This window comes from Dendrobates tinctorius, unplaced genomic scaffold (genome assembly GCF_039654945.1).
Source record: "Dendrobates tinctorius isolate UK_male_01 unplaced genomic scaffold, ASM3965494v1 ptg000075l, whole genome shotgun sequence".
Classification (NCBI taxonomy): domain Eukaryota; kingdom Metazoa; phylum Chordata; class Amphibia; order Anura; family Dendrobatidae; genus Dendrobates; species Dendrobates tinctorius.
Window position 1 is genome coordinate 33,719,592 of NW_027361743.1, and position 17,832 is coordinate 33,737,423.

General features: G+C 43.2%; 1 long non-coding RNA gene across 3 annotated transcripts in view; it reads left to right on the forward strand.

Moving 5' to 3' along the window:
• Positions 1-17,832, forward strand: part of LOC141096500 (uncharacterized) — a 140,133-nt gene that overhangs the window by 87,082 nt on the left and 35,219 nt on the right. The window lies entirely within an intron of this gene.

The following is a 17,832-nucleotide window of genomic DNA, read 5'->3' on the forward strand; positions in this document are numbered from 1 at the left end:
AGTGGTAGGCTCCAAGGCTCTCCCGGACTTCAAGAATGGGGTGTTGCCAAAAGCACCGACGCCGTCTTCTTCTCCTTCTTTCTCTTTCCCTTTCTTGCTCACAAGCAAAAGCAAGAGCCAATTTGATATCCAAATCCAGTGTAAACAAGAAACTCTCCTTGGAAATATCCATGTTGATGCAGGATACAGCCTCAAAATCTGCTGTTTTCAGCTCTACAAGGGTCTATATAACGAAATCCCATGAGACACGCCATTGGGCATGGCTTGTGTCCCAGAATATCTCCTGGAAAAAATGTTTCCAAACGGGAAGCATGCGCATAAAAAACGCAAATGCATGCAGATTTTTTATACTACTCCGACAAGCCTCAGGGCGTGCTTGTAATCATAGCCATCGAAATGCTGATTTTCTCAGTAGCGGCATTGTATGGGTTTGTGTGAAATCTTTTGATAATGACTCATGGATTATTTACTGCGATCAGCTCGATGGCTGACGTGAGGCTTTGCCAACGCTCCGCACTTCCCTACACTGATGAGTTGCATAATTTGCGGTACGTGAAAGTGTGATGTTTCATAACCGTTTTACATATGACTAAACAGTAGCTTTAAAAGATCAAAACGGAATTTCACAGATACTGAAGGAGGATGGAGCTGGAAAAGATCACGCAATGTGTTTCTATGGTGACTCCTCTAGAAAGTATTAATTGCTTGTTTTGCCATCCAGTCATCAAAGTTGTCTATTATGTTTATTGCTGAAATTATCTATTCTGTGCTGCGCCGAGGTTCTAAACCATTAGGCGGCCATTAAATTCATCGTTTTTGGTTTACCTATTCATGGCATCTGCACGTGAATAGCTTGCTTTATCCAACTAATCTGCTTAAGGGTTCTACAGAAAAAAAGAAGGTATCTTATTAGTGAACATTGCCATTCTCAACAGCAAGGACTAATTAATTACAGTGTCATTAGTAACCACACGGCATGTGCTACCAGACGTTGAAGTTTTAACCAGATACTTTCCTTTTTTGTTCCTATTAGTGTGTAGATGAACATTTACTGGTCAGTTTAAAGGGGTTTTCTGGAACATAAAAATGTCCAAAAATCACTCTGGTTCTCGTTAAATAGATACAATTACATACCGTGGATTTTTTGCATTTTGGTGTATTTTTTTTACATGAACTTTGGCTTCTCACTTGACAAGGTCATCAGCATTAAAAAAAATTTAAAACCCCTTCCAGTGCAGTTTTAGAGAAATGAAATATTTTTAGTTTGCCGAGACGTAAAGGGGTTGTCCACTACTGAGACAAACCCTTCTGAATCCCTATGTTCCCCCCCAGTAAAATAATAACACTTATACTCACATGCCACTATTTTAGTTTTAAAGTGAAACATCTGAGATGATATTTAAGTTTCGACTTTCAGGTTTAATTAAAGGGGTTGAGAAAAGATACCCTGTGAAACGTTTAGGAAATTTAACCATTTTTCTACAAAGTCTCTTCATTTCAGGAGCTCCAAAATAATTGGATAAATTAGCTTTATCATAAATAAACTGTTAATACTTTGTAGAGAATACTTTTCAGGCATTGATTGCCTGAAGTCTGCAAGCCAAACGCTGTCACCAATCACTGGGTTTCCTCCTTCGTGATGGTTTGCCAGGACTTTACTGCAGTGACTTCAGTTGTTGCTTGTTTGTGGGTCTTTCTGCCTTAAATTTTGTCTTAACCATGTGAAATGCATGCTGGATGGGCTTGAGATCTGGTGATTGATTCTGCCATAGCAGAATATTCCACTTCTTTTGGGTCATTGTCCATCTGTACTGTAAAGCACCGTCCAATCAACCTTGCTGCATTTGATTGAAAACTGAGCCTAAAGTATCGCCCTGTACACTTCAGAATTCATTCACACTAGTGACCCAGCACCATTGGAAGCCATGCATGCCCGCGCCATCATACTGCTTCCACCATGTTTGAGCTTTGCTTTATATCATGAGCCTTTCCAAGCCTTCTCCATACTTTCTTCTTTCCATCGTTCTGGTACAAGTTGATCTTGGTTTTATCTATCCAAAAATGCTTTTCCAGAACTGGGCTGGCTTTTTTTAGATTTTTTTTGGTAAACTCTGATCTGGTCATTCTATTTTAAGGCTAATTAATGTTTTGCACCTTGTGGTGAACCCTCTGGATTTGCTCTCATGAACTCTTCTCTTTATGGTGGACTTAGTTACTGAAACACCTACTTCCATGATAGTGTTCTTCACTTGGATGGATGTTTGTGAAGGGGTTTTCTTCGCCATTGGTAGAGTTCTGCAATCATCCACCACTGTTGTCTTCTGTGGATGTCCAGACTTTTTGAGTTCCCAAGCTCACCAGTGTCTTTTTTTTTTCAGAAAAAAAAGAAAACACAAGAAAATGAAAAAAGAAAAGAAATGCAACTTTTTGATCCAGGAAACTAGACTGATTGTCACATGTGGAATCAGGAAGGAATAAGGAATATTTCCCCATTGTGGGACAGTTAGCATCTGCCTCATGGGGATTTTGCCTTCCTTTGGATTAACATTTTAGGCTATAGGTTCAACTCGATCGACTTACTGTATGTCTTCTTTCAACCTTCTAAGTATGAAACAACTATAAGAGTATGTGCTCACATTGCAGATTAGTCTGCAGAATTTTTTGCAGAAAATCCGCATCTCTTGCCAGAAAATGCAGGGGAAAATGGGTGCGGATTTCCTGCGGAATTGATACGGATTTCCTGCGGATTGTAATGCGTTTTTGGTGTACGGGTTTGTTAGGTGGTATTGGATCTGTGAATTTTCTCAATTGTGGAAAGAGAGAGACAGAGAGATTGAAATCTGCAACGTGTGCACATAGCCTAAGACAAGTAATTTCTTTGTGAATAGTTCAGGTCTTTTTGAAGCTTATTGTTTCCACAAGGTATTTTTATTGCCCGTGTTATACATGTATTATAATTAGTCATGGACAAATAAAATGTTCGAGTACTCGTTACTCGAGTTGAGCAAATAGTAATGCTCAGGTGCTCTATCCGCGTAACGAGTATAATGTAAGTCAATGGAAAACTTGAGCATTTTTCTGGCGCCCCCCCAGAGGTCTGGAATGGCATGGGAGTAGCATAGTGAAAGCATGGAAGCATCACTCAATCTCAAGTCTCTCCTGAGAACAATGTTGTCAGAGTATTATGCCACTTTTAGTGGCTGACAATAGAACATGCAAAAATGCAGTTAGAATGGATTTGACTGGAAAAAATGTCAAGAAATATTCTTTCCAGGATAATGACTTGTATATAAGGCAAAATAAATAATAGAAAAAAGTTCACACATAGTGTTTTGCTTCATTTTTGCACGTTTAAATTGCTTTCAATTGTGAAAAAAACATTCTACGGGAAATATAATTTTAATACCTTATCTGTCCACGTGGTGTGTGAGACATGATCAGATACATCCTGTTTAATTTATGAAGGAGGGACTCTGAAAGTCAATTTTTTTCAGGGCCATTTAGCGGCTATCACTATTTGTAGTGGGCCATCAGGAGGCCCTTACTATTGTGAGAGGGCCAGTAGATGCCCCTCACTATTGTCAGAGGACCATCAGGCAGCCGTAACTCTAATTTTAGAGGGCGAGCATCCAGCCCTCACAGCATTTTTGGAGGGCCAGCAGATTACTGCAATATAATTTATGCATCTGAGGTGGGCAAATTTTCTTTTTCGTATTAATACTGTAAAGTTTGAAGCTTGGAGGACCAGCAGGTGCCCCTCGCAATTTATAGAGGTACAGCAGGCTGCCTGTTGTGAATTCTCTCTCTGGCTATTACTGAAGATAGTGGAGCTGGTCATGTTGACAGAGGGGTTGCGAGTTCTCTTTCAGGGCTCCCTCTGGTGGTTACTGGAGGTAGTGGAGCTGATCTGATTGACAGAGACTTGCCACCTGACAATGAGGAAGACGATTGGAGATCTGGGGTTTCAGATTGGGATTTAAGACAGCCGACTCCCTCTATCCCTGCTGGTGATTTTCTTCCTGTGCCTCCTGAGGTCTGATGTCTCCTGCTCTGTCCCTGCATGTTCAGCTAAGTGGTTCATTTGCTACTCTGTTTGCATTTGATCTGGTTTTGTCTATCTCTGCTTTGTGCGGGTCAGTCAGCTCCGGCTGGGGCTGTGCTGAATCACCACCCATATGTTACTGCTTGTGCCAGTTTGTTTTTTCCCCTGTTATATTGGTCTCTTTTTGCTTTGCTTTCAGAATATACCAGAGTGCCGATATAGTGGGGGCGAAATCGTGCGACTTCAGTGTTTTTTGTGCATCAGTCGTTTTGGACTTTTGCAGGGTTTTTTGCGTGATTGCAGACAGTGTCTTTCCTTTCCTGTCCTGTCTAGTCAGTGTGGGCCCCATCGTTTGCTCAGTCTATTTTTCTGCCTGCATTTGTGTTTTCATCTTGTCTCTCCGACTATATATTTGGGGGCTATCTATTCCTTTGGGGTCTGCTCCAGGGCAGTTTAGATTTCCCCTTTCTTGCTTTAGGCTTAGTTAGCTCTCCGGCTGTGCCGAGGCATCTAGGATCATCGTAGGTACGCTCCACGGCTACTGCTAGTTGTGTGGACAGGATCAGGGGTCTGCAATCCGCTTAGTTACTAACCTCTCTGGTTTTCTGTGGCTTAGCCTGGGCCTGCTATCCTCCTCGGTGACCCATTCATAACAGCGGCTCCCACTACTTTTAGAGGGCCACCAGGCGTCTTGTGGACAAATGAGACCATGATAAAGTTTTTTGATAAAACACATCCTTCTACTGTTTACTGTAAATGGAATGAGACCTACAAATAACATAACACCATAGTAATAGTGAAATATGAGGCAGGTTCTAAGAAACTTTGGGGATGTTTTGCTGCCTCTGGCCTTTGGTGCCTTGACTGTGTGCAAGGCATCATGAATTATGAAGATTCCCAAAGTATTTTGGGCTTCAATGTAGTGCCTGGGGTCTGAAAGATGGGTTGCATCCTAAGTCAAAGGTCTTCCAGCAGGACAATGGCCCCAAACATGACTCAGAAATAGATGGAGACAAAGCACTTGAGTGTTCAGTCATAAAAACAGATGCTAGAGAGAAACTGTTAATATACACATTAAATCAGTTAATTTTGCCTTCTTTGATAAATTTCTGAGTACATAACTCTGTAAAAAACATGAATCGGTCATTGAGTCCATGGAAAAAAGCAGCAGCAAGGCTTAGACTTTATAAGGCAATAATCTCTGACTAGATGCCTGTCTTACGCTATTCCTACTGCAACAACTCATCGTAAACAAACTGCTGATAAGAAAGGTATTATTGTAGAATATAGAAGGATTTGAACTGGCCCTTAAAAGCTTTTTTTTTTGTAAGTGGCAACAACAAACTCTGGAAGAACGCCAGTAAAACTGCCAGCTTGATGAATTTCTGAGTACAGATCACCGTAAAAAACATGAATCGGTCAATGAGTCCATGGAAAAAGCAGCAGCAAGACTTAGAATTTATAGCGCAATCATCAATGATTAGATGCCTATCATACGTTATACCTACTGTAACACCTCACCATAGACGAAATGCACATAAGAGAAGTATTATTGTAGAATATAGAAGGGATTTGAACCAAGTCAGAAAAGATTTTTTGTTGTATGTGGCAGCAACAAACTCTGGAGGAATGCAAGTAACACTGGCAGCTTTTATGAAAAAGCAGCAGCAAGGATTATAATTTATAAGGCAATAATCCCTGACTAGATGCCTGTCATACGCTATCCGTATTATTATAACAGGATAGTGTTTATTTGAATTAGCCCTGAAAAAAGCAATTAGTTTAATGTAGCAGCATCAAGGACTGTTATTTCACCAACCCTGTTTGGGAATATAGTGGAGCGTTTCACCTCTCTTCAGCCTAATATGGAGAAGTCCAGGATCTTCTGTACTTACTGTACAAACTCTCCTGTCCTGGCTGTGAAATTCTGTATGCAATGTGAGAACCCCACAAAGTGATGACCACCTAACAGCCCAAAACAAGGCACTGGATCATACACTAATAGAAACCACTTGCTCTTTTGGTTTACATTTTTTTCCCTCAAGTAGAAGGTGGATCCTCAGAAAAGCATTTTTTCCCATTACTAAGGAGTGGGTCTCCTAGAGTGGTAAAGAGTATGCATTAAGTGCAAGGGATGCCAAAAATTAGAAGATAAAACTACAATACCCCTTTGAAGAGACGTAGTGAAGAGCCTCAGAATTTTTTTTCCCTATTATTAAGGAGTGGTTATCCTAAACTGGTAATGTCCATGCTCTAAGTGCACGGGTTGAAAAAGATTTATGCATATATGTAAAATAATGTTCAAGGTAGGCCTCTAAAAATTGTTAATGCGGGCATCATAATAAACACCCTTAAAAATGTATAGTGAGGGTAGCATGATCACCCTGTTGATATGGTAGTGGTGGAGGAGGAGGATGACACAAAAAAGAAATCCTGAAGCGTATACCCATGTGTGGCTGGGAAAGGGTGCATGGGAATACACCAGAAAAAAAGAAAAACACTGTAGTTGAGGTTATGTTATGATGCCATCATCCGGTGGTGTATCGAAGTCTGGTCCCAATTCAGCCCTTGTTCATTTTGATGAGTCAGCCTGTCAGCATTTTCAGTTGACAGTCGGATGCGCCTATTGGTTATAATACCCTAAGCGGCAGTAAAAACCCGCTAGCGGCAGGGCATTCCTGGACCTCCAAGGCATAAAGAGACAATTCAGAAAAGTACTCCTTAAGCATCTGCCAAAACTTTTCCCTCCTTGTCAGAGTACCCCTCGAATCAGGGGCTGGGCGATGGGAGGGTTTGAGAAAACTGTCCCAGACCTTTAAGAGTTTTCTCCTGCCTCTGCTGCATCCGGTGTGTCTCCCTAGTCTCCACTCCTTGGTTATCCAATAAACTGTGACCTCTGCCAGCGTTGTCAGATGGGAATTTTTTAAATTAATCTTCTACTAGGGCCTTCTGGTATGGCAACATTTTATTAGACCCCTCCGCCATGGTTAGGAGAGATAGATAGTACTCCTTGTAGTACGGGTCTAATGTAAGGCTAGGATGGCACACCAGAAGAAATAGTGGTGGCTGGGGACTGAGTACCCAGGGATGGCCACCAACCTGAGGCTGCAAAAAAGTTCCATCTCCAGAAACCTAAATGGTAAAATTTCCAGTGCAAGCAGTCGGACATGTGGCCGTTTAGTATTATGGCCTGTGGGTGGGTGACTGCTTATTTACGCTTGCGTTCCAAGGACTGGGGTAGGGACAACTGAACGCTGCACTGGGACAAGGACAGGGCATGGCTGCTGATGGTTATAAGAAGTGTGCAACCACAGGTGCAGGGTGAGAGGCATCTTCACCTACATCATGGACAGGGGATTGACGTGTACATACAACAGGGGAAGAGGCAGTGGTGCCACCCGCAGACACTGTTTCTGGACCCTTACGTTTAGCCCAAGTAATTGCTTCCTTTGCTTGCATGTGCCTGAGAATGCTGGTAGTGGTCAGGCTGGTAATTGTGCTGTCCCTGCTGATACTGGCATGGTAGATGTTGCAAATGGCCATTTTTGGGTTAACTGGACAGTATTTAAAAAAAGCGCAAGACTTGGGAACACCTAACCCTTGGCTTGGCAACTTCACCATGTTGGTGCTCTGGGGAACAGTTGCCCGCTGACCCACTGCCTCTTTCTGCCTGTTGTGGTGCTGCGGATCCCTCCCCATGTGTGCTGCTGTCCTCCCTCTGCATATCACCTTCCCAGGTTGGGTTAGTGACTTTTTAGTTCACCTCGTCTTCCTTTTTAGCATCCTGGTGTGATGTCACGTGTGACTGGATACACCACCTCCAGCAGGGCGAATTTCTTTAACACCCGTGAACCTGGATACACTGCCTCCAGCAGGACGAATTTAAACACTGTTAAGGGAATCACCGGGGAAACCGTTACAATGGAGGGCCCTGCAATAGGGAACGGGGACGTGGAGACCTCCTGCAATCCCCTGAGTCAGTGTCCCTACACTCCTGACAATCCCTAGGCAGGTTCTGCACCTGGCAACAAGCTGGATACCTCAAATCCCTAGCTCTCCCTGCACCTATCCCTTTCTAGTGAATTGGACGGTGCAGAAACTAATCCCACCACTGCACTAATACACAAGGAAAGTAACAAACAGGAAAAAACAATACTTACCGGGGAAACTGTTACAATAGAGGGCTCTGCAATAGGGAACGGGGATGTGGAGACCTCCTGCACTCCTCTGAGTCAGTGTCCCTACACTCCTGATGATCCCTAGGCAGGATCCGCACCTGGCGATGAGCTGGATACCTCAAATCCCTAGCTCGCCCTGCACCTATCCCTTTCTAGTGAATTGTATGGTGCAGAAACTAATCCCACCACTGCAGTAATACACACACAAGGAACGTAACAAACAGGGAAAAACACCACTTACCGGGGAAACTGTTACAATGGAGGGCCCCGCAATAGGGAACGGGGACATGGAGACCTCCTGCACTCCCCTGAGTCAGTGTCCCTACACTCCTGATGATCCCTAGGCAGGTTCTGCACCTGGCGACGAACTTGATACCTCAAATCCCTAGCTCGCCCTGTACCTATCCCTCTCTTTCGAACAGGACGGTGCAGAAACTAATCCCACCACTGCACTAATATACACACAAGGAAAATCACAAACAGGGAAAAACACCACTTAACTTTGCTCTGTTGCTATTGCTCCCAGCAACAGCATACAACACCAAAGTTCATCTTCACCCCTGAAGCTCGACACCTGAATTCAGCTTCCGCCTGAAGCTATTACACCAGAGCTCCCCTGAGCTGCCAGGAACTCTTCTCTCTAGTTCCTTCCTTCACCAGACTTGGTTGGAAATGAGCAATATCACCAACAGTCAGTGAGACCACCTGCAACTCCTTTATAGGTAGGAGCCAGGGAATCACACCTGCTTCATAATCACGTTCAATAACACTAGCGGCCACTGGGGGCAACTAAACTAAAGTAACCAGAGTGTAATGACCCTAATGGCCATCGGGGGCAAAACTAGAACTAAAACAACCACAGTGTAATGACCCTAATGGCCACCGGGGGCAAAACTAACTTTAAGCAAACAGCTTAAAGGGAAAAAAAAGGTTACTTGTGCAAAATCTGTCATAATCCAACCTGGATCATGACACCTGGTCCTCCTCCTGACTTGCTGATGTAACAACACCCCATGTTCTGTCCTTACTAAATGAAACAGAATTCATGCAGCTTATACAGGCAGCTAAACCGCTATACCGCGGTCCAATAAGGAGACTATAGGTTGAGTCTGTGCTTTATTGAACGTGATGGTATATTGGTGCGGTGAAACTACAAACAAAAACATATATACATACAATCAATACTGGGTTCATCAGGGATTCATATATACATAATACATCATCTGCACTAATAGCTAACCAGGGGAGAACTAACTAAGCAGGCTAGTATGAGACAGGAATTGGATACAGGAAACATAAATACATACCAGCGATGCTGTCACAAGGGGAGAAGAGAAATGAGATGCTTCCTGAATGCAGGTAGAAGAAAAATGGTGGACTGGAGGGGAAATGGGGGCTGACCTAACCATAATCCTTTGCAAAAGGCTACCAGGATGCATTGCAACCTTACCAGAATGCACTGCAAATGGAGGGAAATAGCAAAGTGAAAGTAAAACAAACAATAACACTGCGGTTATGACTCTGGTCACTAGATGGAGCCAGAAAACACTGTAAACATTAACAATCAGATAATCAGGGATTATGAATTAAATGTCAGAGACAGAACACAACATGTTGGCAATTGTGTCTCATCATCATCCAGCTCTTGAGGCAGTAATTGCATTTGCCCACCTTCACCTTCTTGTGAGCATGGCTGCTCAAATATTTGGACATCGGTACATGTGATCTCCTCATGTCCTGCTTGTAACTGGCAAGGCGAGAGGCCAGAATCTTTAAATGGAAATGTGAACAGATCTTCAGAGTGTCCAAGTGGGGGATCACTTATCTTCACGCTCTCGGCATGGCCAGAGGAAGGAGGATCAGGGTGAGGATTATGTGGTCCAGAATCTTGGCTACTGAGCCTGGACCGTGTTGGAAGACAGGGTGATGCTGGCAAAGTGACTGGAAGCATTATCTATTATCCATCCAACAATCTTTTCACACTGCTTCCAGAGTTGTGTTTCACGCCCCCTACAAAGTGGGACAGGAAGCTAAGTCAACATGATATGTGTGTTTGTTGTGCACCCGTGGCAGGCACAGATTCAACTTGCCCACGGCTTCCTCCTCTGCGCTCACATCAGCATCATGTCCACTTCCCTGTCCCTTACTATTCGCCTTACCCATCTTAAATTATGTATGATATATCCCTGTTGAGAAAACGTTGCGGTATTATAATGGTAGGAAGATGCTATTTTGTAACCAAACAAGTTTTTTTCGTGTTTTGAGGCACAGCTGTAGCACAATAAATGCTGTAAAAAATTTCACTGCAGAAAAGATTTGCAGTATTACAATGCCAGGAAATTGAGCATTAAAAATTTAGTCGCCGAGAAACGAGCATCCCGAGCGCACTGATGCTCGACTGCTTGATAATCACTAATTATAATTTATTACAGTGGGTACGGAAAGTATTCAGACCCCTTTACATTTTTCATTCTTTGTTTCATTGCAGCCATTTGGTAAATTCAAAAAAGTTCTTTTTTTCTCATTAATGTGCACTCTGCACCCCATCTTCACTGAAAAAAAAAACAGAAATGTAGAAATTTTTGCCAATTTATTGAAAAAGAAAAACTGAAATATCACATGGTCATAAGTATTCAGATCCTTTCCTCAGTGTTGAGTAGACGCACTCTTTTGAGCTAGTACAGCCATGAGTCTTCTTGGGAATGATGCAACAAGTTTTTTACACCTCGATTTGGGGATTCTTTGCCATTCTTCCTTACAGATCCTCTCCAGTTCCATCAGGTTGGCATGATGATGCTGCCACCACCATGTTTCACTGTTGGCATTGTATTGGGCAGGTGAGGAGCAGTGCCTGGTTTTCTCCACACATAACGCTTAGAATTATAACCAAAAAGTTCTATCTTCATCTCATCAGACCAGAGAATCTTATTTCTCATAGTCTGGGAGTCCTTCATGTGTTTTTAAGCAAACTCTATGAGGGCTTTCATATGTCTGGCACTGAGGAGAGGCTTCCGTCCAGCCACTCTGCAATAAAGGCCTGACTGGTGGAGGGTTGCAGTGATAATTGACTTTGTGGAACTTTCTCCCATCTCCCTTCAGCATCTGTGGAGTTCAGCCACAATGATCTTGGTGTTTCTCTTTACCTCTCTCACCAAGGCTCTTCTCCCACGATTTCTCAATTTGGCTGGACGGCCAGGTCTAGGAAGACTTCTGGTGGTCCAAAACTTCTTCCGTTTAAGGATTATGGAGGCCACTGTGCTCGTAGGAACCTTGAGTACCGTAGAAATTCTTTTGTAACTTTGGCAAGTTCAGTGCCTTGCCATAATTCTGTCTCCGAGCTCCTTGGCCAGTTCCTTTGACCTCATGATTCTCATTTGGCCTGACATGCACTGTGAGCTGTGAGGTCTTATATAGACAGGTGTGCGCCTTTACCAATCAAGTCCTTTCAGTTTAATTAAACACAGCTGGACTTCAATGAAGGAGTAGAACCATCTCAAGGAGGATCACAAGGAAATTGACAGCATGTGACTTAAATATGAGTGTCAGAGCAAAGGGTCTGACTACTTATGACCATGTGATATTTCAGTTTTTCTTTTATAATAAATTTGCAAAAATTTCTCTATATTTCTGGGTTTTTTTCCATTCAAGATGGGGTGCAGAGTGTACAATGAGAAAAAAAAAAGATCTTTTTTGAATTTACCAAATGGCTGCAATGAAACAAAGAGTGAAAAATTTAAAGGGGTCTGAATACTTTCCGTACCCACTGTATGTTTACAAAGACTTTTGACTCAGCATATCTCGTCAGCTCATCCATAAAGGTAAATGTGAAGATTATATATTCTGTGTCTGGTTTGAATCTGTACCATAATGTCATTTTATAGACTCTCTCATGTTATCCTGAAGATATACTAACTACTGATAAGAAAACTGAGATCAAACTTAGAAGTTCAAACAAATCAAGAACAAAGGCGCCCCATTCTTCTGAGTCCATCAACCACCAGATAAAGACACTATAAGGCTTGTATGGCATCCTTAATAGGATTACAGCCAGTGACAGTATCCCTTCAGAGACTACAGCATTGTCACTGTATAAAGGGCCTGTCACACTAAGAGATATCGCTAGCAATATCGCTATAACTTGTGACGTTATAGCGATATTGCTAGCGATATCTCTGTGTCTGATACTTACCAGCGACCGGCTCCCCCGCTGATTATCGCTGATCGCGCGAGAACGTTCAGGACTGTTTCTCGTTGTCAGCTTCCTGCGGCGATTCCTGCTGTGAAGACGAGCGACGCGTGGAGCCGGGCGGGAGGACGCAGGATCGCCTGGTGTGACAGGTAAGTAGCGACCCCCGTCCCCAGCGATGTCGCTAGTGAGATCTGCCTATGTGGCAGCTCACTAGCGACCACTTAGCGATGTACCAGCGATCCTGACCGCGTCATATCGCTGGTCGGGGTCGCTGGTACATCGCTAAGTGTGACAGTACCTTAAGTCTACATTTGATGACTGAAGAGATCTGCGCTGCGGCTCTACTATCTCTCCTGCTTGTCATCTCTTTTATTACTTTATGTAGTTTCAAGTTCCCATCATATAAAAAATATCTGTTCACTGTATATTTGACTTTGTATAAATTAGACAAGATCCATAAAGGACCTTATTCCTGTAGAAAAAAAAGCAATGCGTATAGTTTGATGAGTAGCAGGAGACCGTTGGCTTTCATCTGCCGTATATGGCATATTAACTCCTTCACTCCGAAGATTATTTTCCCCTTCTTGATCAGGCCAATTTTTTCTGAGGTAATAACTTTGGAATGCCTCAACGGATCCCACCGATACTGGGATTGTTTTTTCATGATATATTGTACTTCATGATAGTGGTAAAATTAGTTTGATACGACTTGCGTGTATTTGTGAAAATATTGGAAATTTGGTGAAAATGTCGCAATTTTCAAACATTTCATTTTTATGCTTTTAAGCCAGAGAGTTATGTCACACAAAATAGTTAATAAATAACATTTACCACATATCTACTTTACATCTGAACAATCTTTGAAATATATATTTTTTTTAGGAGCATAGAAGGGTTAAAAATTGACCAGCGATTTTTCATTTTTCCAATAAAATTTGAAAACCATATTTTTAGGGACCACATCACATTTGAAGTGACTTTGAGGGCTCTATATGACAGAAAATACCCAAAAGTGACACCATTCTAAAAACTGCACCCCTTAAGATACTCAAAACCACATTCAGGCTATGTGCCCACGTAGCGTTTTAAACCGGACACTCAAAACCGGACTCCTTCCTAGAAATTGCGCGTTTTTTTCCCGCGTGATTTGGCCGCGATTTTCGCGTGCGAAATTCAAGCACTTTCCAAGTGATTTGAAGCATCGCTTGGAAAGTGATTGACAGGTTGGTCACACTCGTCAAGCATAGTGTTTGACAAGTGTGAGCAGCTTTTTACTATTGAGGCCGCCTATGCGGCATCAATAGTAAAAGATAGAATGTTAAAAATGATAAAAAAAAAAAAATCGGGGTATATTTACCTTCCGACGTCCCGCGCAGTCTCAGCGACGCTCCCGTTCCCAGCGATGCCTTGCGAGACCTGTGATGACGTTGGTCTCGCATTGCTATAGTGATCTCACGAGACCACTAGAGTAACGCGAGACTACGTCATCACAGGTCCTTGCCGCAAGGCATTACTGGGAACGCTGAGGCCCGGGAAGGTTGCGCATGACGCCGGAAGGTAAATATACCCCGACTTTTTATTTTTTATTCTTTTTTTTACAGGGGTATGGTACCCAGGGCCTGGAGGACAGTCTCCTATCCTCCACACCGTGGGTACCATCCGCACATGAGATGCTTAACTTTGCGCATGGTGGGCATAGCCACATGCGGGAAGTAAGCGGTTCTCATGTATTCCTATGGGTGCGGAATCACGGCAATTTTTTGCGATTCCGCAAAAAGAATGAGCATGCTGCGATTTTTTCCGTGATGCGATTCCGCCGCGGAAAAAAGCACAGCATTAGCACAGCATGTGCGGAATGCAATAGGAATGCATTGGGGGCGTTCTGTACAAGTTTTTTAAACGTTTTGCAGAGCTTTCACACCGAAAATCGCGGCACAGACGCTTAAAAATCGCATCGTGGGCACACAGCCTCAAGAAGTTTATTAACCCTTCAGGTGTTTCACAGGAACTGAAGCAATGTAGAAAGAATAAATTAACATTTAACTTTTTTCACCAAAATGTTATTTTAGACCCAGTTTTTTATTTATTTTCACAATGGCAATAGGAGAAAATTGACCACAACATTTGTTGTGCAATTTCTCCAGAGTATGCCGATATTTCATATGTGGGGTAAAACTACTGTTTGGGCGCACATCAGGGAAGGAGCAGAGTTAGAATTTTTGAACGCTGGAATTGCGAGCAGACGCCATGTCGTGTTTGAAGAGCCCCTCATATTCCTAAAAAGTGGAAACACCCCTCAAGTGACCCCATTTTGGAAACTAGACCCCTCAAGGAACTTATCTAGATGTGTGGTGAGCACTTTGAACCCTCAGGTTTATAACGTAGAGCCGTGAAAAGAAAAAAAAATCAAATTTTTTCCACAGAAATGATATTTTAGCCCCAATTTTTTTATTTTCACAAGTCTAAAAGGAGAAAATGGACTATAAAACTTGTGCAATTTCTCCTGAGTAAGATGATACTTCATATGTGGGGAAGCCACTGTTTGGGCGCACGGCAGAGCTCATAATTGATGGATCACTGTTTGACCTTTTGAACTCATAATTGTCTGGAATCGAGAGTGGATGCCACGTAGCATTTGGGAAGACCCTGATATGCCTAAACAGTGGAAACTCCCTACATGTGACCCTGTTTAGACTCTTCAAGGAACTTATCTAAATGTGTGGTGAGCACCTTGAACCCCCAGATGCTTCACAGAAATTTGTAATGTTGAGTTGTGAAAATAAAAAAATCACATTTTTCCACAAAAACGTTCCTTTAGCCCCAATTTTTGTTATTTTTACAAGGATAACAGGAAAAAATGGACCCCAAAAAATGTTGTGCACATTCCCATGAGTATGCCGACACCTCACATTTGGGCGCACAGCAGAGTTTGGAAGGGAAAGAGTGACTGTTTGGAGTGCAGACTTTGATGGAATGGTCTGTGCGCCATGTCACGTTTGGAGAGCCTCTGATGTGCCTAAACAGTGTAAATCCCCAACAATTGATCCTATTTTGGAAACTATACCACTCAATTAATTTATTTAGAGCAGGGGTGGGTTGAAATTAGCCTCCCCATACACAGAATAAGCTCCACACATCCTCCTTATATACAGCATGAGCCCCACACAGCCTCCCCATACACAGCATGAGCTCCATACAGCCCCTTATATTCAGCGTGAGCCCCACACAGCCTCCCCATACACAGCATGAGCTCCACACATCCTCCCTATATACAGCATGAGCCCACACAGCCTCCCCATACACAGCATGAGCTCCACACAGCCCCTTATATACAGCATGAGCCCCACACGGCCTCCCCATATCAAGCATGAGCCCCACTTAGTCTCCCCATATCCACAATGAGCCCCACACAGCCTCCCGATATGCAGCATGAGCCCCACACAGTCTGCCCATATATATAGCGTGAGCCCTACACAGCCTCTGCATAGTCAGCATGAGCCCCACACATCCTCCCTATATACTGCTTGAGCCCCACACAGCTTCGCTATATACAGCATGAGCCACACACAGCCTCCCTATACACTGCATAATCCCCACACAGCCTCCCTATTTACTGCATGAGCCGCACACAGTCTTCCCATATACTGCATGAGCCCTACACAGCCTTCCTATATACTGAATGAGCCCCACACAGCCTCCCCATCTACAGCATGAGCCCCACACAGCCTCCCCATCTACAGCATGAGCTCTACACAGCCTCCCCATGTACAGGATGAGCCCACTCAGTCTACCCATGTTCAGCATGATCCCCACACAGCTTCTCCATGTCCAAAATGAGCCCCACAGCCTCCCTATGTCCAGCATGAGAGCCCCACAGCCTCACCATGTCCAGGATGAGCCCCACACAGTCTCACCATGTCCACAATGAGCCCCACAGCCTCCTCATGTCCAACATGAGAGCCCCACAACCTCCCCATGTCCAACATGAGAGCCCCACAGCCTCCCCATGTCAAGAATGAGACCCCCATAGCCTGGCCATGTCTAGCATGATACCCCCATAGTCTCACCAGGTCCAATCAAACATCCCATGCACATAAAAAAAACACCTCTTACTTAGGCAAGGTTTCACATCTTTAGTGACCTTGCGCTAAAGGTATGTGTTAACGCATGGTAGCACTAAGGTACCATGTGCTACCATGTGTTAGCCCATACAGTTCTATGCACAGCGAACATTGTAACATAGTAACATAGTTATTAAGGTTGAAGGGAGACTTTAAGTCCATCTAGTTCAACCCATATCCTATCCTAACTTGCCCTAACATGTTGATCCAGAGGAAGGCAAAAAAAACCCATGTGGCAAACAGTAAGCTTCACATTGGGGAAAAAAATTCCTTCCCGACTCCACATACGGCAATCAGACTAGCTCCCTGGATCAACGCAATATTAAGGAAACTAGTGTATATACCCTGTAATATTATACTTTTCAAGAAAGGCATCCAGTCCCTTCTTAAATTTTAGTAGGGAATCACTCATTACAACATCATATGGCAGAGAGTTCCATAGTCTCACTGCTCGTACAGTAAAGAATCCGTGTCTGTGAGTATGCTTAAACCGTCTTTCCTCCAGACGTAGAGGATGCCCCCTTGTCCCCGTCACAGGTCTAAGAGTAAAAAGATCATTAGAAAGGTCTTGGTATTGTCCCCGCATATATTTATACATTGTAATAAGATCACCCCTAAGCCTTCGATTCTCCAAACTAAATAACCCCAAGTGTAATAACCTGTCTTGGTATTGCAGGCCCCCTAGTTCCCTAATAACCTTGGTCACTCTTCTCTGCACCCGCTCCAGTTCAGCTATGTCTTTCTTATACACCGGAGACCAGAACTGTACACAGTATTCTAAGTGTGGTCGCACTAGTTTCTTATATAGAGGTAAAATTATGTTCTCCTCATGAGCATCTATGCCTCTTTTAATGCATCCCATTATTTTATCTGCCTTTGCAGCAGCTGCCTGACACTGGCCGCTAAATGTGAGTTTGTCGTCCACCCATACACCCAGGTCTTTTTCAGTGACTGTTTTGCCCAATGTTTTACAATTAAGCACATAATTATACATCTTGTTCGTTCTACCCAAGTGCATGACCTTACATTTATCCCCATTAAAGCTCATTTGCCATTTATCAGCCCAAGCTTCTAGTTTACATAAATCCTCCTTTAATATAAAATTGTCCTCCTCTGTATTGATTACCCTGCAGAGTTTAGTGTCATCTGCAAATACTGAAATTCTACTCTCTATGCCCCCTACAAGGTCATTAATAAATATGTTAAAAAGAAGCGGGCCCAAAACTGACCCCTGTGGTACCCCACTGCTAACCATGACCCAGTCTGAGTGTGCTCCATTAATAACCACCCTTTGTTTCCTAT